The sequence below is a fragment of the Pristiophorus japonicus genome, chromosome Y (genome assembly GCF_044704955.1).
Source record: "Pristiophorus japonicus isolate sPriJap1 chromosome Y, sPriJap1.hap1, whole genome shotgun sequence".
Lineage (NCBI taxonomy): Eukaryota > Metazoa > Chordata > Chondrichthyes > Pristiophoridae > Pristiophorus > Pristiophorus japonicus.
The window spans coordinates 35,160,314-35,187,153 of NC_092011.1; positions in this window are offsets into that span (position 1 = coordinate 35,160,314).

Consider the following 26,840-nt stretch of genomic DNA (forward strand, 5'->3'; position numbering starts at 1 on the left):
AGATTTGCTAGGTACTTGCACTGGAGGGGTCATGGAGTAGATTTACTAGGATATTGCACTAGTCAGGGTACATAGAGATATAGCAGAATCTCCTACTAGAGAAGTTACGGCGGAGATTTATCAAGCTGTTGCACTGGATAGGGTACAGAGGTGATTTTCCAGGATGTTGCACCGGAGCAGGTACAGAGGAGATTTACCAGCATGTTTCACTGGAGAGTGTACAGGGGAGATTTACCAGGATGTTGCACTGGAAAGAATACAGAGGAGATTTACCAGGATGTTGCACTGGAGCAGCTGCTGATGACATTTACCAGGATATTGCACAAGACACGGTACAGAGGAGATTTACCAGGATGTTGCACTTGAGAAGTTACTGCGGATACTTACCAGGATGTTGCACTGGAGAGGGTACAGAGGTGATCTTCCTGCTTGATGCACCGCAGCTGTACAGATGCGATTTACCAGGTTGATGCAACAAGAGTGTACAGAGGACAATAACAAGGATGTTGCACTAGAGGGTTTGCAGAGGATATTTACCACGATGTCGCACTGCAGAGGGTACAGAGGAGATTTACAAAAATGTTGCACTAGAGAAGGTACAAGGGAGATTTTCCAGTATGATGATCTAGAGAATGTGCAGTGGAGATATACCAGGATGTTGCACAGCAGAGGCTACAGAGGAGATTCATCAAAATGTTGCACTAGAGAGGATACAGAGGAGATTTAACAGGATGTTCCACTAGAGAGGATACAGAGAAGATTTAGCAGGATGTTGCACTGGAGAGCTTACAAAGGAGATTTAACAGGACGTTGCACTGAGAGCGACACAGGTGCTTTACTAGAATGTTGCACTGCAAATGGTAGAGTGGAGATTTACAAAAATGTTGCACTAGAGGGAGTACAGAGGAGATTTAACAGGATTTTGACCTGGAGAATGTACACAGGATATTTACCAAGATGTTGTACTGGAGAGTATACAGAGGATATTTAACAGGATATTGCTCGTGAGAGGGTGCAGAGGAGATTTACCAGAATGTTGCACTGCAGAGGATAGAGAGGAGATTTAAAAGGATGTTATGCTACAGAGGATTCAGAGAAGATTTACCAGGATGTTCCACTGAAGAGGTTACAGAGGAGATTAGCAGGATATTGCATTAGAGAGGGTGCAGAGGAGTTTACCAGCATGTTGTACTGCAGACCTTGCAGAGGTGATTTAAAAGGATGTTGCATATTAGAGTGTACAGATGAGATTTACCAGTAAGTTGCAGTAGAGAGCGTGCAGAGGAGATTTACCAGGTTATTGCACTGGAGAGGGTGCAGAAGAGATTTACCACGATGTTACACTAGTGAGGGTAAAGAGGTGATTTACAAGGATGTTGCACTGTAGAGGGTACAGAAGAGATTTACCACGATGTTGCACTGGAGAGGTTATAGAGGAGATTTAACAGTGGATGTTGCAATGTAGGGAGTTTTGGTAGATTTAACAGAATATTGCACTAGAGTGGATACATCGGAGATTTACCAGGATGTTGCACTAGAAAGGCTCTAGAGGAGATTTACTAGAATGTTGCTCTAGAAAGGATGCAGACGAGATTTATGATGATGTTGCACTAGAGAGGATGCAGAGCAAATTTACCATGATGTTGCAATGCCGAGGGTACAGACGAGAGTTGCCAGAACGTTACACTGGAGAAGGTAGAGATGATATTTAGCAGGTTGCTGCACTGGCGAAGCTACACATAGATTCAACAGGATGTGGCAGTGGAAAAATTGCAGAGGTGATTTATCAGGATGTTGCACTGGAGAGGGTACAGAGGAGGTTAACCAGGATGTTCCACTAGAGATGATACAGAGAAGATTTACCAGGATGTTGCACTGGAGAGTTTACAAAGGAGACTTTCCAGGATATTATACCGAGAGCGTGCAGAGGAGATTTACCAGTATGTAGGCCTGGAGCGGGTACAGAAGACATTTACCAGAATATTGCACTGGAGAGGTTATAGTGGAGATTTACCAGGATGTTGTACTAGAGAGGGTGCTGTAGGGATTTGCTAGGATGTTGCACTAGAAAAGATGCAGAGGAGATTTACGAGGATGTTGCTAAAGAGAGGGGACAGAGGAGACTTACCACGATGCTGCACTGCAGAGGGTACAAACGAGATTAACCAGGACGTTACACTGGAGAGGGTAGAGAGGACATTTAGCAGGTTGTTGCACTGGCGAGGGCACAGTGAAGATTGAACAGGTTGTTGCAGTGGAGAAGTTGCAGAGGAGATTTACTAGGATGTTGCACTGGAGAGAGTACATAGGAGATTTACCAGGATGTTCCACTAGAGATGATACAGAGCAGGTTTTCCAGGATGTTGCAATGGAGAGGTTACAAAGGAGACTTTCCAGGATATTACACCAAAAGCGTGCAGAGGAGATTCACCAGGATGTGGAGTGGAGAGGGTAGAGAGGAGATTTACCAGTATGTTGCACTGAGAGAGTATAGCGGAGATTTACAAGGTTATTGCACTATAGAGGTTACAGAGGTGTTTTAACAGAATGTTACACTAGAGAGGGTACAGACGAGATTTTCCACGATGTTCCACTAGAGAGCTACAGACGAGATTTACAAGCATGTTGCACTGGAGAGATTAGAGAGGAGATTTACCAGGATGTTGCATTGGAGAGGGTAGAGAGAAGATTTATCAGGATGTTGCACTAGAGAGGGTACAGAGGAGATTTTCCAGGATGTTGCTCTAGAGAGGATGCAGCGGAGATTTAGCAGGATGCTACACTGGAGAGAGTACAGAGGAGATTTACCAAGATGTTGCACTAGAGTGTGTTCAGAGGAGATTTAACAGGATGATCCACTAAAGAGGGTACCGAGAAGATTTACCAGAATGTTGCACTGGAGAGGGTTAAGTGGAAATTTACCAGGATGTTGCACCAAGAGCGTGCAGAGGATTTTTACCAGGATGTTGGATTGGAGGGGGTACAGAGGAAATTTACCAGGATGTTCCAGTGGAGTGGGTACAGAGGAGATTTAACAGGATGTTGCACTGTAGAGGGTACAGAGGAGATTTACCAGGTTATTGCACTGCAGATGATACAGACGAGTTTTACCAGAATGTAACACTAGTGAGGGTACAGAGGAGATTTCCCAGATGTTACATTAGAGAGGGTACAGAGGAGATTTACCAGGATTTTGCACCAGATAGGATAGAGATGAGATTTACTAAGATGTGGCCCTAGGTTGTTACAGAGGAGATTCTCCAGAATGTCCACCAAACAGGGTACAGAGGAGATTGACCAGAATGTTGCACTAGTGAGGGTACAGAAGAAAATTACCAGGATATTGCAGCGAGGTTACAAAGGAGATTTACCAGGATGTTGTAGGGAGAGGGTGCAAATGACATTGAAAAAGATGTTGCACTGGCGATGGTACAGTGGGGATTTACTAGGATGTTGCTCTAGAGAGGATTCAGAGGTGATTTACTAGGTTGTTGCATTTGAGGGGTTACAGAGGAGATTTGCAGGATATTGCACTAGACAGGGAACAGAGACATATAGCAGGATGTTGTACTAGAGAATTACGGCGGAGATTTACCACGATGTTGCACTGGAGAGGGTACCGAATTGATTTACCAGGATGTTCCATCAGAGCAGGTACAGAGGCGATTTACCAGCGTGTTACACAGGAAATGTTACAGGGTTAATTTACCAGGATATTGCTTTAGACAGGTTACGAAGGAGTTTTACCAGGATGTTGCACTTCAGAAGTTACAGCGGATATTTGCCAGGATGTTGCACTATGGAGTGTACGGTGGTGATTTTCCAGCTTGTTGCAATAGAGCAGTACAGTTGAGATTTACCAGGTTGATGCACTACAGAGTGTGCAGAGGAGATTTACCAGGATGTTGCACTAGAGAGGGTGCAGATGAGATTTACCAGGATGTCGCAGTGCAGAGGGTACAGATGAGATTTACCAAAAAGTTGCACTAGAGAAGGTACAGAGGAGATTTTGCAGGATGATGCCTAGATAGGGTGCAGTGGAGATTTACGAGCATGGTGCAGGTATGAGGAAATTCACCAGGATGTTCCACTAGAGAGGATTCAGAGAAGATTAAGCAGGATGTTGCACTGGAGAGGGTACAGAGGATAGTTACCAGGATGTTGCACTAAGAGCGTGCAGAGAAGATTTACCAGGTTATTGCTCTGCCGAGCGTGCAGAGGTGCTTTATAATGATGTTGCACTGCAGATGGTACAGAGAAGATTTCCAAAAATGTTTCACTACAGGGAGTACAGAGGAGATTAAAAGGATTTTGCACGGGAGAATGTACAGAGGATATTTACCAGGTGTTGTCCTGGAGAGTGAACTGAGTATATTTAACAGGATATTGCACTTGAGAGGTGCAGAGGACAATTAACAGAATGTTGCACTATAGAGGGTAGAGATGAGATGTACAAGTATGTTGCACTAGAGAGGGTAGAACGGAGATTTACCAGGATATTGCAATGGCGAAGGAACAGAGGAGGTTTAACAGGATGTTGTGCTAGAGAGGATTCAGAGGAGATTTACCTGGATGTAGCGCTGGAGAGGTTACAGAGGAGATTAGCAGGAGGTTGCACTAGAGAAGGTGCGGAGCATATTTACCAGGATGTTGAGCAGGAGATGGTAGAGAGGAGATTCACCAGTATGTTGCACTAGAGAGGGTACAGAGGAGATTTCCCAGGTTATTGAGGGTACAAAGGCGTTTTAGCAGGATGTTACACTAAAGAGGGTACAGAGGAGATTTACCAGGATGTTGCACTGCGAGGGTACCGAAGAGATTTACCAGGATGTTACACTAGTGAGGGTGCAGATGTGATTTATCAGGATGTTGCAAATGAGATGGTACGGAAGAGATTTACCACGATGTTGCTCTGGAGAGGTTACCGAGGAGATTTACCATGTGATGTTGCACTAGAGAGGGTACCAAGAAGTGTTAACAGGATGTTGCGCTAGAGAGGCAAGAGAGGAGATTTAATAGGATGATCCACTAGATAGGATACAGAGAAGATCTACCAGAAGGTTGCATTGGACAGGGTACAGAGGAGATTTTCCAGGATGTTGCTCTAGAGATGGTGCAGTTGAGATTTACCACGATGTTTCACTGGAGAGAGTGCAAAGGAGATTTTCCAGGAGGTTGCACTAGAGAGTGTACCAAGAAGTTTTAACAGGATGTTGCGCTTGAGAGGGAAGAGAGGAGATTTAATAGGATGATCCACTAGATAGGATACAGAGAAGATTTACCAGAATGTTGTACTGGAGAGGGTACAGTGGAGATTTACCTGGATGTTGCACCGAGAGCGTGCAGAGGAACTTTACCAGGATGTTGGACTGGAGGGAGTACAGAGGAGATTTACCAGGATGTTGCACTTCAGTGATTGCACAGGAGATTTACCAGGAAGTTGCACTGGAGATGTTACAGAGGAGATTTATCAGGGGGTTGCACTAGAGAGGTTATATAAGTTATTTTCCAGGATGTTGCCCTAGTGATGGTGCAGTGGAGATTTACCAGGATATTGCACTGGAGAGGATACAGAGGAGATTTGGCTGAATGTTGCACTAGTGAGGTTACAGAGGACATTTAAATGAATGTTCCTCTAGAGAGCGTACAGAGGAGATTTACCAGAATGTTGCACTAGAGAGGATACAGAGAAGATTTACCAGGATGTTGCACTGGAGAGGGTACAAAGGAGATTTACCAGGATGTCGCACCGAGATCGTGCAGAAGAGATTTACCAGAAGGTGGGAGTGGAGAGAGTACAGAGGAGATTTACCAGAATGTTGGATTGTAGAGGTCAAAGAGAAGATTTCCCTGGTTATTGTGCTGCAGACGTATATAGGACTTTTATCAGGATATTACACTAAAGACGTTACTGCGGAGATTTAACAGGATCTTGCACTAGAGAGGTTTCAAGGGGATTAAGCAGGATATTGCATTGCAGAGGGTATAAAGGAGATTTACCAGGATGTTGCAGAGGGAGTATTGCAAAGGATATTTAAATGGATGTTGCACTGGCGAAGGTACAGACGAGATTTAACAGAATGTTGCTCTAGTGAGGATGCAGAGGAGATTTACTAGGTAGTTGCACTGGAGTCGATACAGAGGAGATTTATAAGGATATTGCACTGGACAGCGTACAGAGGAGATATAGTAGGATGTTGTACTGCAGACGTTACAGCGGAGAGTTACCAAAATGTTGCACTGGAGAGTGTACATAGGAGAATCACCAAGATGTTGCACTGGGGAGGGTACAGAAACGATTTACCACGATGTTGCACTGGATAGGTTACAGGTGAGATTTAGCAGGTGATGGTGCACCATAGAGAGTACAGGGTAGATTTACCAGAATATTGCATTAGAGAGGGTACAGAGGAGATTTACCCAGATATTGCACTAGAGAGGGTGTAGTGGAGATTTACTACGATGTTGCACTAGAAAGGACGCGGAGGAAATTTACGAGGATGTTGCACTATAGAGGGTACAGAGGAGATTTACCACGATGTTGCACTGCAGAGGGTACAGACGAGATTTACAAGGATGTTATACTGGAGAGGGTAGCGAGGAGATTTATCAGGTTGTTGCACTGGAGATGGTACAGAACTATTCAACAGGATGTTTCAGTGGAATGGTTACAAAGGAGACTTACCTCGATGTTGAACAGAAGATGTTACAGAGGAGATTTACCTGCATGTTGCACTAGAGAGGGTACAGAGGAGATTTAGCAGGTCATTGCATTATAGAGCTACAGAGGAGATTTACCAGCATGTTGCACTGGTGAGATTACAGGGAAGATTTACCAGGTTGTTTCACTAGAGAGGGTACAGAGCAGATTTTCCAGGATGTTGCTCTAGAGAGGGTGCAGTGGTGATTTACCAGGATTTGCATAGGAGTGAGTACAAAGGAGATTCACCAGGAGGCTGCACTAGAGAGAGTACCGAGAAGTTTTAACAGGATGTTGCACTGGAGAGATTACAGAGGAGATTTACCTGGAGGTTGCACCGAGAGCGTGCAGAGGTGCTTTACCACGATGTTGGACTGGAGGGTGTACAGAGGAGATTTACCAGTATGTTGCACGGGAGAGGGTACAGAGGAGATTTACCAGGTCGTTGCACTGCAGTCGGTAGAGAGGTGATTTACCAGGATGTTACACTAGAGAGGGTACAGAGGAGATTTACCAGTCTGTTAAACTAGAGAGTGTACAGAAATTTACCTGGATGTTGCGCCAGAGAGGATATAGTCGAGATTTACTAGGATGTGGACCTTGGAAGGTACAGAGGAGATTCAACAGAATGTTCCACCAGACAGGGTACAGAGGAGATTTACCAGAATGTTGCACTAGTGATGGTACCGAGGAAAGTTACCAGGATAGTACAGAGAGGTTACAAAGGAGAATTACCAGGATGTTGCAGGGAGTGTGTGAAAAGGACATTTAAAAGGATTTTGCACTGGCGATGGTACAGAGGAAATTCAACAGGATGTTGCGCTAGAGAGGATGCAGAGGAGATTTACTAGGTAGTTGCACTGGATGGGTTACAGAGGAGACTTACCAGGATATTGCACTAGACAGGGTACAGATAGATATATCAGGATGTTGTACTAGAGGAGTTACAGTGGAGATTTTCCAAGACGTTGCACTACATAGGGTTAAGAGGTGATTTACCAAGATGTTGCACCGGAGCAGGTACATAGGAGATTTACCAGCATATTGCACTTGAGAGGTTACAGAAGACATAACCAGGATATTGCACGAGAGAGGGTACAGAGAACATTTAGCAGGATGTTGCACTGGCGAGAGTACAAAGGAGATTTACCAGGATGTCGCACCGAGATCGTGCAGAAGAGATTTACAAGGAAGTTGGAGTGGAAAGAATACAGAGGAGATTTAGCAGGATTTTCGACTGGAGAGATCAAAGAGGAGATTTCCCTGGTTATTGTGCTGCAGAAAGTATAGAGGAGTTTTACCAGGATGTTACGCTAGAGAGGGTACAGCGGAGATTTACCAGATCTTGCACTAGAGAGGTTTCAAGGGGATTAATCAGGATATTGCACTGGAGAGGGTACAAAGGAGATTTACCAGGATGTTGCAGAGAGAGAATTGCAAATGATATTTAAAAGGTTGTTGCACTGGCGAAGGTACAGAGGAGAGTTAACAGGATGTTGCGCTGGTGAGCATGCAGATGAGATTTACTAGGTCGTTGCACTGCTGCGGTTTCAGAGGAGATTTGTAAGGATATTGCACTGGACAGCGTACAGATGAGATGTAGTAGGATGTTGTACTAGAAAAGTTACAGCGGTGATTTACCAAGATGTTGCACTGGAGATTCTACATAGGAGAATAACCAAGATGTTGCACTGGAGAGGATACAGAAACGATTTACCACGATGTTGCACTGGACACGTTACAGAGGAGATTTAGCAGCGGATGTTGCACTGTAGAGAGTATTGGGTAGGTTTACCAGAATATTGCACTAGATAGGGTACAGAGGAAATTTACCAGGATGTTGCACTAGAGAGTGTGTGGAGGAGATTTACTACGATGTTGCACTAGAGAGTATGCAGAGGAGATTTACGAGAATGTTGCACTAGAAAGGGTACAGTGGAGATTTACCACGATGTTGCACTGCAGAGGGTACAGACGAGATTTACCAGGATGTTACACTGGAGAGGTTAGCGAGGAGATTAATCAGGTTGTTGCACTGGCGAGGATACAGTAAAGATTCAACAGGATGTTGTAGTGGAGATGTTACAAAGGAGACTTATCTCGATATTGAACAGAAGATGTTGCAGAGGAGATTTACCTGTATGTTGCACTAGAGAGGTTAGAGTTGTGGTTTACCAGGTTTTGCATTATAGCGCTTCAGGGAGATTTACCAGCATTTTGCACTAATGAGATTACTGGGGAGATTTACCAGGATGTAGCACTAGAGAGGGTACAGAGGAGATTTTCCAGGATGTTGCTCTAGAGAGGGTGCAGTTGAGATTTACCAGGATGTTTCACTGGAGAGAGTACAAAGGAGATTTACCAGGAGTTTGCACTAGAAAGGGTACCAAGAAGTTTTAACAGGATGTTGCGCTAGAGAGGGAAGAGAGGATATTTAACAGGATGATCCACTAGATAGAATACAGCGAATATTTACCAGAATGTTGCACTGGAGAGGGTACAGAGGAGATTTTCCAGGATGTTGCTCTAGAGAGGGTGCAGTTGAGATTAACTACGATGTTTCACTGGAGAGAGTAAAAAGGAGATTTACCAGGAGGTTGCACTATAGAGGGTACCAAGAAGTTTTAACGGGATGTTGCGCTAGAGAGGGAAGAGAGGAGATTTAACAGGATGATCCACTAAATAGGATACAGAGAAGATTTACCAGAATATTGCACTGGAGTGGGTACAGAGGAGATTTACCTGGATGTTGCACCGAGAGCGTGCAGAGGAGCTTTACCAGGATGTTGGACTGGAGGGTGTACAGAGGAGATTTATTAGGATGTTGCACTTCAGAGATTGCACAGGAGATTTACCAGGAAGTTGCACTGGAGAAGTAACAGAGGAGATTTATCAGGATGTTGCACTAGAGAGGTTACAAAGGTTATTTTCCAGGATGTTGCAATAGTTATGGTGAAGTGGAGATTTACCAGGATGTTGCACTGGAGAGGATACAGAGGAGATTTGGCAGAATGTTGCACTAGTGAGTTTACAGAGGACATTTAAATGGATGTTCCACTAGAGAGCATGCAGGGAAGATTTACCAGAATGTTCCACTAGAGAGGATACAGAGACGATTTACCAGATTTGCACTGGAGAGAGTACAAAGGAGATTTACGAGGATGTCGCACGGAGATCGTGCAGAAGAGATTTACCATGAGGTGGGAGTGGAGAGAGTACAGAGCAGATTTACCAGGATGTTGGAATGGAGAGGTCAAAGAGGAGACTTCCCGGGTTATTGCGCTGCTGAAGTATAGAGGAGTTTTATCAGGATACTACACTAGAGAGGCTACTGCGGAGATTTACCAGGATCTTGCACGAGAGAGGATTCAAGGGGATTAACCAGGATATTGCACTGGAGAAGGTACAAAGGAGATTTACCAGGATGTTGCAGAGGGAGAATTGCAAAGGATATTTAAATGGATGTTGCACTGGCGAAGGTACAGACGAGATTTAACAGGATGTTGCTCTAGTGAGGATGCAGATGAGATTTACTAGATAGTTGCACTCCAGTGGTTACAGAGGAGATTTATAAGGATATTGCACTGGACAGCATACAGAGGAGATATAGTAGGATGTTGTACTGGAGACGTTACAGCGGAGATTTACCAAGATGTTGCACTGGAGAGTGTACATAGGAGAATCACCAAGATGTTGCACTGGAGAGGGTACAGAAACGATTTACCACGATGTTGCACTGGATAGGTTACAGATGAGATTTAGCAGGTTATGTTGCACCTTAGAGAGTATAGGGTAGATTTACCAGAATATTGCACTAGAGAGGGTACAGAAGAGATTTACCCAGGTGTTGCACTCGAGAGGGGGTAGAGGAGATTTACTACGATGTTGCGCTAGAGAGGACGCAGAGGAGATTTACGAGGATGTTGCACTAGAGAGGGTACAGAGGAGATGTACCACGATGTTGCTCTGCAGAGGGTACAGAGGAGATTTACAAGGATGTTATACTGGAGAGAGTAGCGAGGAGATTTTTCAGGTTGTTGCACTGGAAATGGTACAGAACAGATTCAACAGGATGTTGCAGTGGAGTGGTTACAAAGGAGACTTACCTCGATGTTGAACAGAAGATGTTACAGAGGAGAATTACCTGTATGTTGCACTAGAGAGGGTACAGAGGAGATTTAGCAGGTTATTGCATTATAGAGCTACGGAGGAGATTTACCAGCGTGTTGCACTTGTGAGATTACAGGGGAGATTTACCAGGATGTTGCACTAGAGAGGGTACAGAGCAGATTTTCCAGGATGTTGCTCTAGAGAGGGTGCAGTGGTGATTTACCAGGATTTGCACAGGAGTGAGTACAAAGGAGTTTTACCAGGAGGTTGCACTAGAGAGAGTACCGAGAAGTTCTAACAGGATGTTGCATTGGAGAGGGTACAGAGGAGATTTACCAGAATGTTGCACTAGTGAGGGTAAAGAGGAAAGTTACCAGGATAGTACAGAGAGGTTACAAAGGAGAATTACCAGGATGTTGCAGGGAGTGTGTGAAAAGGACATTTAAAAGGATTTTGCACTGGGGCTGGTACAGAGAAAATTTAACAGGATGTTGCGCTAGAGAGGATGCAGAGGAGATTTACTAGGTAGTTGCACTGGAGGGGTTACAGAGGAGACTTATCAGGATTTTGCACTAGACAGGGTACAGAGAGATATAGCAGGATGTTGTACTAGAGAAGTTACAATGGAGATTTTCCAAGATGTTGCTCTACATAGGGTTAAGAGGTGATTTACCAGGATGTTGCACCGGAGCAGGTACAGAGGAGATTTACCAGCATGTTGCACTTGAGAGGTTACAGGGGAGATTTACCAGGATGTTGCACTGGAAAGAATACAGAGGATATTTACCAGGATGTTGCACTGGACCGGTACAGATGAGATTACAAGGATATTGCACGAGACAGGGTACAAAGGCGATTTAGCAGGATGTTGCACTTGAGATGTTATAGCGGATATTTACCAGGATTTTGCACTGGAGCGGGTACAGAGGTGATTTTCCAGCTTGTTGCACCGGAGTTGTACAAATGAGATTTACCAGGTTGATGGGTTAAAGTGTGTACAGCGGAAATTTACCAGGATGTTGCACTAGAGAGGGTGCAGAGGAGATTTACCAGGATGTCGCACTGCAGAGAGTACAGAGGAGATTTACAAAAATGTTGCACTAGAAAAGGTACAGAGGAGATTTTCCAGGATTATGCTCTTGAGAGGGTGCAGTGGAGATTTACCAGGATGTTGCACTGGAGAGGGTACAGAGGAGATACACCAGGATGTTGCACTAGAGATGGTACAGAGGAGATTTAACAGGATGTTATACTAGAGAAGTTACTGCGAAGATTTAACACGATGTTGCACTGGAGAGGGTAAAGAGAAGATTTACCAGGACGTTGCACTGAGAGCATGCAGAGTTGCTTTACAAGGATGTTGCACTGCAGGTGGTACAGAGGAGATTTACAAAAAAATTGCACTAGAGGGAGTACAGCGGAGATTTACCAGGATTTTTCACTGTAGAGTGTTCACAGGTTATTTACCAAGATGTTGTACTGGAGAGTGTATAGAGGATATTTCACAGGTTATTGCACTTGAGAGGGTGCAGAGGAGATTTACCAGAATGTTGCAATGCAGAGGGTAGAGAGGATATTTACAAGGATGTTGCACTGGAGATGTTAGAAAGGAGATTAAACTGGATGTTGCACTGATGAAGGACCAGAGGAGATTTAACAGGATGTTTTGCTAGAGGGGATTCAGAGGAGATTTACCAGGAGGTTCCACTGGAAAGGTTACAGAGGAGATTAGCAGGATCTTGCTCTAGAGAGCATGCAGAGGAGATTTACCAGGATGTTGCACTGGATAGTGTACAGAAGAGATTTACCACGATGTTGCACTGGAGAGGTAACAATGGAAATTTACCAGGTGAGGTCGCACTGTAGAGGGTAAATATAGGTTTACAAGAATATTGCACTAGAGAGAATACAGCGGAGATTTACCAGGATGTTGCACTAGAGAGGGTGCAGAGGAGATTTATGATAATGTTGCACTAGAGAGGATGCAGAGGAGTTTTACCACGATGTTGCAATGCAGAAGGAACATGAGAGATTTACCAGGATTTTACACTGGACAGGGTAGCGAGGATAATTAGCTTGTTGCACTGGAGAGATTGCAAAGGAGACTTACCGGGATATTATTCCGAGAGCATGCAGAGCAGATTTACCAGGATGTCGGAGTGGAGAGGGTACAGAATTGATGTTCCTGGATGCTGAACAGGAGATGGTATAGAGGAGATTTACCAGTATGTTGCACTAGAGAGGATTCGGAAGAGATTTGCCAGGTCATTGCACTATTGAGGGTACAGAGGAATTTAAGCAGGATGTTCCACTAGAGAGGTTACAGAGGAGACTTTCCGGAATGCTCCAATAGAGAGGTACAGAGGAGATTTACCAGCATGTTGCACTGGTGAGAACACAAACGAGATTTACCAGGATGTTGCACTGGGGAGGATAAAGAGAAGATTTTTCAGGATGTTGCACTAGAGAGGGTAAAGAGGAGATTTTACAGGATGTTGCTCTAGAGAGGGTGCAGTGAGATTTACCAGGATGTTGACTGGAGAGAGTAGAGAGGAGATTTACCAGGAGGTTGCACTAGAGAGGATACAGAGGAGATTTTACAGGATGTTACAGTAGAGTGGGAACAGAGGAGATTTACCAGGATGATCCACTAGAGTGGATATAGAGAAGATTTACCTAAATTTTGCACTGGAGAGGGTACAGAGGGAGTTTACCAGGATGTTGCACCGAGGGCGTACAGCGGTGCTTTACCAGGATGTTCGACTGGAGGGGCTACAGAAGTGATTTACCAGGATCTTACACTAGAGAGGGTACAGAGGAAATTTACCAGGATGTTGCACCAGAGCGGATATAGACGAGATTTACTAGGATGTTGCCCTGGGGGGGGAACAGAGGAGCTTTACCAGAATGTTCCACCAGAAAAAGTACTGAGGAGATTTACCAGAATGTTGCACTAGTGAGGGTACTTAGGAAATTTTCCAGGTTATTGAAAGGATGTTACAAACGAGATTTACCAGGGTGTTATAGGGAGAGAGTGCAAAGGACATTTAAAAGGATGTTGCATTGCCGTAGGTAAAGAAGAGATTTAACAGAATGTTGCACTGTGGATATTGCAGAGAAGGTTTACCAGGATGTTGCACTGGAGAGGGTCAAGAGGAGATTTTTCAGGATGTTGCACTAGAGAGGTTACAAAGGATGTTGCACTAGAGATGGTGCAGTGGAGATTTACCTGGATGTTGCACTAGAGAGGGTACAAAGGATATTTACCACGATGTTCCTCTAGAGCGGATCCAGAGATGATTTACCAGGATGTTGCACTGGTGAGGGTGCAAAGGAGATTTACCAGAATGTTGTACTAGTGAAGTTACAGAGGAGATTTAACTGGATGTTGCACTAGAGAGCGTACAGAAGAGATTTATGAGAATGTTCCACTAGAGATGATACAGAGAAGATTTACCAGGATGTTGCACTGGAGAGGGTACAAAGGAGATTTACCAGGATGTCGCACCGAGATCGTGCAGAAGAGATTTACCAGGACGTTGGGGTCGTGAGTGTACAGAGGAGATTTACTAGGATGTTGGACTGGAGAGGTCAAAGAGGAGATTGTCCTGGTTATTGTGCTGCAGAAGGTATAGAGGAGTTTACCAGGATGTTACACTAGAGAGGTTACAGCTGAGATTTACCAGGATATTGCACTAGAGCGGTTTCAAGAGGATTGACCAGGATATTGCACTGGAGAGGGTACAAAGGAGTTTTACCAGGATGTTGCAGAGAGAGAATTGCAATGGATATTTAAAAGGTTGTTGCACTGGCAAAGGTACAGATGAGATTTAACAGGATGTTGCGCTAGTGAGGATGCAGAGGAGATTTACTAAGTAGTTGCTCTGGAGTGGTTACAGAGGAGATATATAAGGATATTGCAGTGGACACCGTACAGAGGAGATAGAGTAGGATGTTGTACTAGAGAAGTTACAGCGGAGATTTACCAAGATGTTGCACTGGAGAGTGTACATAGAAGAATCATCAAGATGTTGCACTGGAGAGGGTACAGAAACGATTTACCACGATGTTGCAATGGAGATGCTACAGATGAGATTCAGCAGGGGCTGTTGCACTGTAGAGAGTACAGGGTAGATTTACCAGAATATTGCACTAGAGAGGGTACAGAGGAGATTTACCAGAATGTTACACTGGAGAGGGTAGCGAGGACATTTAGCAGGTCTTTGCACTGGCGAGGGGACATAGCAGACTCAACAGGATGTTGAAGTGGAGAGGTTACAAAGGAGACTTACCTCGATGTTGAACAGAAGATGTTACAGTGGAGATTTATCAGTATGTTGCACTAGAGTGCGTACAGAGGAGATTTACCTGGTTATTGCATTATAGAGCTACAGAGGAGATTTACCAGCATGTTGCACTGGTGAGATTACAGGGGAGATTTACCAGGATGTTGCACTAGATAGGGTACAGAGGAGATTTTCCAGGATGTTGCTCTAGAGAACGTGCTGTGGAGATTTACCAGGATATTGCACTGGAGAGAGTACAAAGGAGTTTTACCAGGAGGTTGCTCTAGAGAGGATACCGAGAAGTTTTAACAGGATGTTGCGCTAGAGAGGGAATAGAGGAGATTTACCTGGATGATCCGTTAGAGATGATACAGAGAAGATTTGTCAGAATGTTGCACTGGAGAGGGTACAGAGGAGATTTACTTGGATGTTGCACCGAGAGCGTGCAGAGAAGCTTTAACAGGATGTAGGACAGGAGGGTGTACAGAGGGGATTTACAAGGATGTTGCACAGCAGAGGGTACAGAGGAGATTTACCAGGTCATTGCACTGCAGTCGGTACAGAGCTGCTTTACCAGGATGTTACACTAGAGAAGGTACAGAGTAGATTTACCAGTCTGTTAAACTAGAGAGGGTACAGAGGAGATTTACCAGGATGTTGCGCCAGAGAGGATATAGACGAGATTTACTAGGATGTTGCCCTGGGAGCGTACAGAGGAGATTCAAAAGAATGTTCCACTAGACAGGTTACAGAGGAGATTTACCAGAATGTTGCACTAGTGAGGGTACAGAGGAAATTTACCAGGATAGTACAGAGAGGTTACAAATGAGATTTATCAGGTTGTTACAGGGAGAGTGCGCAAAGGATATTTAAAAGTATGTTGCACTGGCGAAGGTACAGTGGAAATTTAAAAAGAATTTGCGCTAGAGAGGATGCAGAGGAGATTCACTAGGTAGTTGCACTAGAGGGGTTACAGAGGAGACTTACCAGGCTATTGCACTAGACAGGGTACAGAGATATATAGCAGTATGCTGTACTAGAGAAGTTACGGCTGAGATTTTCCAAGATGTTGCACTGCATAGGGTAAAGAGGTGATTTGCCAGGGTGTTGCACCGGAGCAGGTACAGAGGAGATTTACCAGCATGTTGCACTGGAGATGTTACAGGGGAGATTTACCAGGATGTTGCACTGTAAAGAATACAGAGGAGATTTACCAGGGTGCTGAACTGGACCGGGAACAGATGAGATTGCCAGGACATTGCACGAGACAGGATACAGAGGAGATTTAGCAGGATGTTGCACTTGAGATGTTATAGCGGATATTTACCAGAATGTTGCACTGGAGCGGGATCAGAGGTGATTTTCCAGCTTGTTGCACCGGAGCTGTACAAATGAGATTCTCCAGGTTGATGCGTTAAAGTGTGTACAGAGGAAATTTACCAGGATGTTGCACTAGAGAGGGTGCAGAGAAGATTTACCAGTTTGTTGCACTGGAGAGATTACAAAGGAGACTTACCGCGGTATTATACCGAGAGCATGCAGCGCAGATTTACCAGGATGTTGGAGTGGAGAGAATGTACAGAATTGATGTTCCTGGATGTTGCACTAGAGAGGGTTCAGAGGAGATTTACCAGGTTATTGCACTATTGAGGGTACAGAGGAATTTTAGCAGGATCTTACACTAGAGAGGTTACAGAGGAGATTTTCCAGAATGCTCCACTAGAGAGGTACAGAGGAGATTTACCAGCATGTTGCTCTAGAAAGGGTGCAGTGGAGATTTACCAGGATGTTGCACTGGAGAATAGAGAAGAGAATTACCAGGAGGTTGCACTAGAGAGGATACAGAGGAGTTTAACAGGATGTTGCACTATAGTGGGAACAGAGGAGATTTACCAGGATGATCCACTAGAGAGGATACAGAGAAGATTTACCTCAATGTTGCACTGGAGAGGGTACAGACGAAGTTTACCAGGATGTTGCACTGAGGCCGTACAGCGGAGCTTTACGTGGATGTTGGACTGGAGGTGCTACAGAGGAGTTTTACCAGGATGTTACACTAGAGAGGGTACAGAGGAGATTTACCAGATGTTGCACCAGAGAGGATACAGACGGGATTTGCTAGGATGTGGCCCTGGGAGGGTATAAATGAGATGGACCAGAATGTTCCACCAGACAGGGTACAGATGATATTTACCAGAATGTTGCACTAGTGAGGTTACAGAGGAAATTTACCAGGATATTGCAAGGATGTTACAACGGAGATTTAGCAGGGTGTTATAGGGAGAGGGTGCAAAGGACATTTAAAAGGATGTTGCACAGCCTAAGGTAAAGAAGAGATTTAACAGAATGTTGCACTGCGGAGATTGCAGAGAAGGTTTACCAGGATGTTGCACTGGAGAGGGTCAAGAGGAGATTTTTCAGGATGTTGCACTAGAGAGGTTACAAAGGCGATATTCCAGGTTGTTGCACTAGAGATGGTGCAGTGATGATTTACCTGGATGTTGCACTAGAGAAGGTACAGAGAAGATTTACCAGGATGTTCCACTAGAGCGGATCCAGAGAAGATTTACCAGGATGTTGCACTGGAGAGGGTGCAAATGAGATTTACCAGAATGTTGCACTAGTGAAGTTACAGATGAGATTTACTAGGATGTTGCACTGGAGAGGGTACAGAGGAGATTTACCAGGTCATTGCACTGCATTCGGTACAGAGGTGTGTAACCAGGATGTTACACTATAGAGTGTACAGAGGAGATTTACCAGTCTGTTAAACTAGAGAGTGTACAGAGGAGAATTAGCTGCATGTTGCGCCAGAGAGGATATAGTCTAGATTTACTAGGATGTGTCCCTGGGAGGGTACAGAGGAGATTCAACAGAATGTTCCATCAGACAGGTTACAGAGGAGAATTGCCAGAATGTTGCACTAGTGAGGGTACAGAGGAAATTTACCAGGATAGTACAGAGAGGTTACAAAGGAGATTTACCAGGATGTTAAAGGGAGAGCGCGCAAAGGATATTTAAAAGGATGTTGCACTGGCGAAGGTACAGAGAAAATTTAAAAGCATTTTGCGCTAGAGAGGATGCAGAGGAGATTCACTAGGTAGTTGTACTGGAGGGGTTACTGAGGAGACTTACCAGGATATTGCACTAGACAGGGTACATAGAGATATAGCAGGATGTTGTACTAGAGAAGTTACAGTGGAGATTTTCCGAGATGCTGCACTGCATAGGGTAAAGAGGTGATTTACCAGGATGTTGCACTGGTGCACGTACAGAGGAGATTTACCAGCATGTTGCACTGGAGATGTTACAGGGGAGATTAGCAGGATGTTGCACTGGAAAGAATACAGAGGAGATTTACCAGGATGTTGCACTGGACCGGGTACAGATGAGATTGACAGGACATTGCACGAGACAGGGTACAGAGGAGATTTAGCAGGAAGTTGCACTTGAGATGTTATAGCGGATATTTACCAGGATGTTGCACTGGAGCGGGTACAGAGGTGATTTTTTAGCTTGTTGCACCGGAGCTGTGCAGATGAGATTTACGAGGTTGATGCGTTAATGTGTGTACAGAGGAAATTTATCAGAATGTTGCACTAGAGTGGGTGCAGAGGAGATTTACCAGGATGTCACATTGCAGAGTGTAAAGTGGAGATTTACAAAAATGTTGCACTAGAAAAGGTACAGAGGAGATTGTCCAAGATGATGCCCTATAGAGGGTGCAGTGGAAATTTACCAGGATGTTGCACTGGAGAGGGTAGAGAGGAGATGCACCAGGATGTTTCACTAGAGACTGTACAGAGGAGATTTAACAGGATGTTCCATTAGAGAGGATACTGAGAAGATTTAGCGGATGTTGCACTGGAGAGGGTACCGAGACGATTTACCAGGACGTTTCACTGAGAGCGTGCAGAGGTGCTTTACAAGGATGATGCACTGCAGATGGTACAGAGGAAATTTACAAAAATGTTGCACTAGAAGGAGTACAGTGGAGATTTAACAGGATTTTGCACTGGAGAGTGTACACAGGATATTTATCAAGATGTTGTATTCGAGAGTGTACAGATGATATTAAACAGGTCATCGCACTTGAGAGGGTGCAGAGGAGAATTACCAGAATGTTGCACTGCATAGGTTAGAGAGGAGATTTACAAGGATGTTGCACTAGTGTGGTTAGAAAGGAGATTAACCAGAATGTGGCACTGGCGAAGGAACAGAGGAGATTTAACAGGATGTTGTGCTAGAGAGGTATCAGAGGAGATTCACCAGGATGTTCCACTGGAGAGGTTACAGAGGATATTAGCAGGATATTGCACTAGAGAGCATGCAGAGGAAATTTACCAGGATGTTGCACTGCAGACGCGTGCAGAGGTGATTTACAAGGACGTTGCACTGGAGAGTGTACAGATGAGATTTACCAGTATCTTGCACCAGAGAGAGTGCAGAGGAGATTTACCAGGCTGTTGCACTGGAGAGGGTACAGAGGTGATTTACCAGGATGTTGCACTGGAGATGGTACAGAAGAGATTTAGCACGATGTTGCACTGGAGACGTTACAGAGGAGATTTACCAGGGATTGTTGCACTGTAGAGAGTATGGGTAGATTTACCAGAATATTGCACTTGAGAGGATACAGCGGATATTTACCAGGATGTTGCACTAGAAAGGGTGCTGAGGATAATTACTATGATGTTGCACTAGAAATAATGCAGAGGAGATTTATGAGGATGTTGCACTGGAGAGGATGCAGAGGAGATTTACCACGATGTTGCAATGTAGCAGGTACAGAAAAGATTTACCAGGACGTTACACTGGAGAGGGTAGCGAGGATATTTAGCAGGTTGTTGCACTGGGGAGGGTAGAGAGGAGATTCTACAGGATGTTGCAGTGGAGAGTTGGAGAGGAGATTTACCAGGATGTTGCACTGGAGAGCGTACGTGTAGATTTACCAGAATATTGCACTTGAGAGGATACAGCGGATATTTACCAGGATGTTGCACTAGAAAGGGTGCTGAGGATAATTACTATGATGTTGCACTAGAAATAATGCAGAGGAGATTTATGAGGATGTTGCACTGGAGAGGATGCAGAGGAGATTTACCACGATGTTGCAATGTAGCGGGTACAGAAAAGATTTACCAGGACGTTACACTGGAGAGGGTAGCGAGGATATTTAGCAGGTTGTTGCACTGGGGAGGGTAGAGAGGAGATTCTACAGGATGTTGCAGTGGAGAGTTGGAGAGGAGATTTACCAGGATGTTGCACTGGAGAGCGTACGTGTAGATTTACCAGAATATTGCAATATAGAAGATGCAGCAGAGATTTACCATGACGTTGCTCTAGCGAGGGTGCAGAGGAGATTTACTATGATGTTGCAATAGAAATGATGCAGAGAAGATTTATCAGTATGTTATACTAGAGAAGATGCAGAGAAGATTTACCACGATGTTGCAATGCAGATAGTACAGACGAGATTTACCAGGACGTTGCACTGAGAGCGTGCAGAGGTGCTTTACAAAAATGTTGCACTGCAGGTGGTACAGAGGACATTTACAAAAATGTTGCACTAGTGGGAGTACAGAGGAGATTTAACAGGATTTTGCACTGGAGAGTGTACACAGGATATTTATCAGGATGTTAACTGGAGAGTGTACAGAGGATATTTAAAATATTATTACAATCGAGAGGGTGCAGTGGAGATTAACCAGAACGTTGCACTGCAGAGGGTACAGAGGAGATTTACCTGGATGTTGCACCGAGAGCGTGTAGAGGAGCTTTACCAGGATGTAGGACTGGAGGGTGTACAGAGGTGATTTACCAGGATGTTGCACTGGATAGGGTACAGAAGAGATTTAACACAATGTTGCACTGGAGCGTTTACAGAGGAGATTTACCAGGGGATGTTGCACTGTAGAGAGTATGGGTAGATTTAACAGAATATTGCACTAGAGAGGATACAGCAGAGATTTATCAGGATGTTGCACTAGAGAGGGTGCAGAGGAGATTTCAAATGACGTTGCATTAGAAATGTTTCAGAGGAGATTTATGAGGATGCTGCACTAGAGAGGATGCAGAGATGATTATCTACGATGTTGCAAAGCAGACGATATTTACCAGGACGTTACACTGTTTAGAGTAGTGAGGATATTTAGAAGGATGTTGCATTCAAGAGGATACAGAGGAGATTCAACAGGATGCTGCAGTGGAGAGGTTGCAGAGGAGATTTACCAGGATGTTGCACTGGAGAGGGTACAGAGGAGATTTATCAGGATGTTGCACTAGAGAGGTTACAGTGGAGATTTACTAGGTTATTGCACTATAGAGGGTACAGAGGAGTTTTAGAAGGATGATCCACTAGAGAGAGTGCAGAGGAGATTTACCAGGGTGTTGCACTGCAGAGCGTGCAGAGGTGATTTACAAGGATGTTGCACTGAAGGGTGTACAGATGAAATTTACCAGTATGTTGCACTAGAATCCGTGAAGAGGTGATTTACCAGGGTGTTGCACTGGAGAGGGTACATAAGAGCTTTATCAGGATGTTACCCTATTGAGGGTACAGAGTTGATTTACCAGCATGTTGCACTGGAGAGGGTACAGAGGTGATTTTCCAGGCTGTTCCACTAGAGATGATACAGAGAAGATTTACCAGGATGTTGCACTGGAGACGTTACAATGGAGACTTACCAGGATATTAAACCGAGAGAGTGCAGAGGAGATTTACCAGGATGTTGGTGTGGAGAGGGTACAGAGGAGATTTCCTGGAAGTGGATCAGGAGATGGTACTGAGGTGATTAGCAGTATGTTGCACTAGAGAGTGTACAGACGAGATTTACCAGGTTATTGCATTATAGAGGGTACAGAGGAATTTTAGCAGGATTTTACACTAGAGAGGGTACAGAGGAGATAGTCCAGAATGTTCCACTAGAGAGGTACAGAGGAGGTTTACCATCATGTTGCACTGGAGAGATTACAGAGGAGATTGACCAGGATGTTGCACTGGGGAGGATACGGAAGAGATTTATTAGGATGTTGCACTAGAGAGAGTAAACAGGAGATTTTACAGGATGTTGCTCTAGAGAGGGTGCAATGTAGATTTACCAGGACGATGCACTGGAGAGAGTAGAGCGGACATTTACCAGGAGGCTGCACTGGAGGGGGTACAGAGGAGATTTACCAGGATGTTACACTAGAGAGGATACAGAAGAGATTTACCAGGATGTTGCACCAGAGAGAATACAGACGAGATTTACTCGGATTAGGCCCTGGGAGGGTACAGATTAGATTCACCAGAATGTTCCACCAGACAGGGTACAGAGGAGATTTACCAGAATGTTGCACTAATGTGGGTACAGAGGAAATTTACCAGGATATTGCAGAGATGTTACAACGGTGAATTACCAGGGTGTTGTAGGGAGAGGGAGCAAAGATATTTAAAAGGATGTTGCACTGGCGAATGTACAGAGGAGATTTAACAGAATGTTGCACTGCAGAGATTGCAGAGGAGATTTTCCAGGATGTTTTACTGGAGAGCGTACAGAGGAGATTGATCAGGATCTTGCACTAGAGATGTTAGAAAGGAGATTTTCCAGGATGATCCACTAGAGAGATTGCAGAGGAGATTTACCAGGATGTTGCACTGCAGAGCGTGCAGAGGTGATTTACAAGGATTTGCACTGAAGAGTGTACAGATGAGATTTACCAGTATGTTGCATTAGAGAGCGTGAAGAGGAGATTTACCAGGGTGTTGCACTGGAGAGGGTACATAAGAGCTTTACCAGGATGTTACCCTATTGAGGGTACTGAGTTGATTTACCAGGATGTTGCACTGGAGAGGGTACAGATGTGATTTACCAGGCTGTTCCACTAGAGATGATACAGAGAAGATTTACCAGGATGTAGCACTGGAGAGGTTACAATGGAGACTTACCAGGATATTACACCGAGAGTGTGCAGAGGAGAGTTACCAGGATGTTGGAGTGGAGAGGGTACATAGGAGATTTCCTGGATGTTGATCAGGAGATGGTACTGAGGTGATTAGCAGTATGTTGCACTAGAGAGTGTACAAAGGAGATTTACCAGGTTATTGCATTATAGAGGGTACAGAGGAATTTTAGCAGGATGTTACATTAGAGAGGGTACAGAGGAGATATTTCAGAATATTCCACTAGAGAGGTACAGAGGAGATTTACCATCATGTTGCACTGGAGAGATTACAGAGGAGATTGACCAGGATGTTGCACTGGGGAGGATACAGAAGAGATTTATTAGGATGTTGCACTAGAGAGGGTAAACAGGAGATTTTACAGGATGTTGCTCTAGAGAGGGTGCAATGTAGATTTACCAGGACGATGCACTGGAGAGAGTAGAGCGGACATTACCAGGAGGCTGCACTGGAGGGGGGACAGAGGAGATTTACCAGGATGTTACACTAGAGAGGATACAGAAGAGATTTACCAGGATGTTGCACCAGAGAGAATACAGACGAGATTTACTTGGATTTGGTCCTGGGACGGTACAGAGTAGATTCACCAGAATGTTCCGCCAGACAGGGTACAGAGGAGATTTACCAGAATGTTGCACTAATGTGGGTACAGAGGAAATTTACCAGGATATTGCAGAGATGTTACAACGGTGAATTACCAGGGTGTTGTAGGGAGAGGGTGCAAAGATATTTAAAAGGATGTTGCACTGGCGAATGTACAGAGGAGATTTAACAGAATGTTGCACTGCAGAGATTGCAGAGGAGATTTTCCAGGATGTTTTACTGGAGAGCGTACAGAGGAGATTGATCAGGATCTTGCACTAGAGATGTTAGAAAGGAGATTTTCCAGGATGATCCACTAGAGAGATTGCAGAGGAGATTTACCAGGATGTTGCACTGCAGAGCGTCCAGATGTGATTTACAAGGATGTTGCACTGAAGAGTGTACAGATGAGATTTACCAGTATGTTGCACTAGAGAGCGTGAAGAGGAGATTAACCAGGGTGTTGCACTGGAGATGGTACATAAGAGCTTTACCAGGATGTTACCCTATTGAGGGTACAGAGTTGATTTACCAGGATGTTGCACTGGAGTGTGTACAGAGGTGATTTACCAGGCTGTTCTACTAGAGATGATACAGAGAAGATTTACCAGGATGTTGCACTGGAGAGGTTACAATGGAGACTTACCAGGATATTACACCGAGAGTGTGCAGAGGAGATTTACCAGGATGTTGGAGTGGAGAGGGTACATAGGAGATTTCCTGGATGTTGAGCAGGAGATGGTACTGAGGTGATTAGCGATATGTTGCACTAGAGAGTGTACAGAGGAGATTTACCAGGTTATTGCATTTTAGAGGGTACAGAGGAATTTTAGCAGGATGTTACACTAGAGAGGGTACAGAGGAGATATTCCAGAATATTCCACTAGAGAGGTACAGAGGAGATTTACCATCATGTTGCACTGGAGAGATTGCAGAGGAGATTGACGAGGATGTTGCACTGGGGAGGATACAGAAGAGATTTATTAGGATGTTGCACTAGAGAGGGTAAACAGGAGATTTTACAGGATGTTGCTCTAGAGAGGGTGCAATGTAGATTTACCAGGACGATGCACTGGAGAGAGTAGAGCGGACATTACCAGGAGGCTGCACTGGAGGGGGGACAGAGGAGATTTACCAGGATGTTACACTAGAGAGGATACAGAAGAGATTTACCAGGATGTTGCACCAGAGAGAATACAGACGAGATTTACTTGGATTTGGTCCTGGGAGGGTACAGAGTAGATTCACCAGAATGTTCCGCCAGACAGGGTACAGAGGAGATTTACCAGAATGTTGCACTAATGTGGGTACAGAGGAAATTTACCAGGATATTGCAGAGATGTTACAACGGTGAATTACCAGGGTGTTGTAGGGAGAGGGTGCAAAGATATTTAAAAGGATGTTGCACTGGCGAATGTACAGAGGAGATTTAACAGAATGTTGCACTGCAGAGATTGCAGAGGAGATTTTCCAGGATGTTTTACTGGAGAGCGTACAGAGGAGATTGATCAGGATCTTGCACTAGAGATGTTAGAAAGGAGATTTTCCAGGATGATCCACTAGAGAGCTTGCAGAGGAGATTTGCCAGGATGTTGCACTGCAGAGCGTGCAGAGGTGATTTACAAGGATGTTGCACTGAAGAGTGTACAGATGAGATTTACCAGTATGTTGCACTAGAGAGCGTGAAGAGGAGATTTACCAGGGTGTTGCACTGGAGAGGGTACATAAGAGCTTTACCAGGATGTTACCCTATTGAGGGTACAGAGTTGATTTACCAGGATGTTGCACTGGAGAGGGTACAGAAGTGATTTACCAGGCTGTTCCACTAGAGATGATACAGAGAAGATTTACCAGGGTGTTGCACTGGAGAGGTTACAATGGAGACTTACCAGGATATTACACCGAGAGTGTGCAGAGGAGATTTACCAGGATGTTGGAGTGGAGAGGGTACATTGGAGATTTCCTGGATGTTGATCAGGAGATGGTACTGAGGTGATTAGCAGTATGTTGCACTAGAGAGTGCACAAAGGAGATTTACCAGGTTATTGCATTATAGAGGGTACAGAGGAATTTTAGCAGGATGTTACACTATAGAGGGTACAGAGGAGATATTCCAGAATGTTCCACTAGAGAGTTACAGAGGAGATTTACCATCATGTTGCACTGGAGAGATTACAGCGGAGATTGCCCAGGATGTTGCACTGGGGAGGATACAGAAGAGGTTTATTAGGATGTTGCTCTAGAGAGGGTAAACAGGATATTTTACAGGATGTTGCTCTAGAGAGGGTGCAATGTAGATTTACCAGGACGATGCACTGGAGAGAGTAGAGCGAACATTTACCAGGAGGCTGCACTGGAGGGGGTACAGAGGAGATTTACCAGGATGTTAAACTAGAGAGGATACAGAAGAGATTTACCAGGATGTTGCACCAGAGAGAATACAGATGAGATTTACTTGCATTAGGTCCTGGGAGGGTACAGAATAGATTCACCAGAACGTTCCACCAGACAGGGTACAGAGGAGATTTACCAGAATGTTGCACTAATGTGGGTACAGAGGAAATTTACCAGGATATTGCAGAGATGTTACAACGGTGAATTACCAGGGTGTTGTAGGGAGAGGGTGCAAAGATATTTAAAATGATGTTGCACTGGCGAATGTACAGAGGAGATTTAACAGAATGTTGCACTGCATAGATTGCAGAGGAGATTTTCCAGGATGTTGTACTGGAGAGCGTACAGAGGAGATTGATCAGGATCTTGCACTAAAGATGTTAGAAAGGAGATTTTCCAGGATGTTGCACTAGAGATGGTGCAGTGGAGAGTTACCAGCATGTTGCACTGGAATGGGTACGGAAGAGATTTGCCTGGATGTTGCACTAGAGATGTTACAGCGGAGATTTAACTGGATGTTGCACTAGAGAGCGTACAGAGGAGATTTACCAATATGTTCCACTAGAGAGGATACAGAGAAGATTTACCAGGATGTTGCACTGGAGAGGGTACAAAGGAGATTTACCAGGTAGTTGCACTGAGGGCGTTAAAGAGGATATTTACCAGGATGTTGGACTGGAGGGGGTACAGAGGAGATTTACCAGGAAGTTATACTAGAGAGGGTACAGAGGAGATTTACCAGGATGTTGCACCAGAGAGGATACAGATGAGATTTACTAGGATGTGGCCCTGGGAGGGTACAGAGGAGATTCTCCAGAATGTT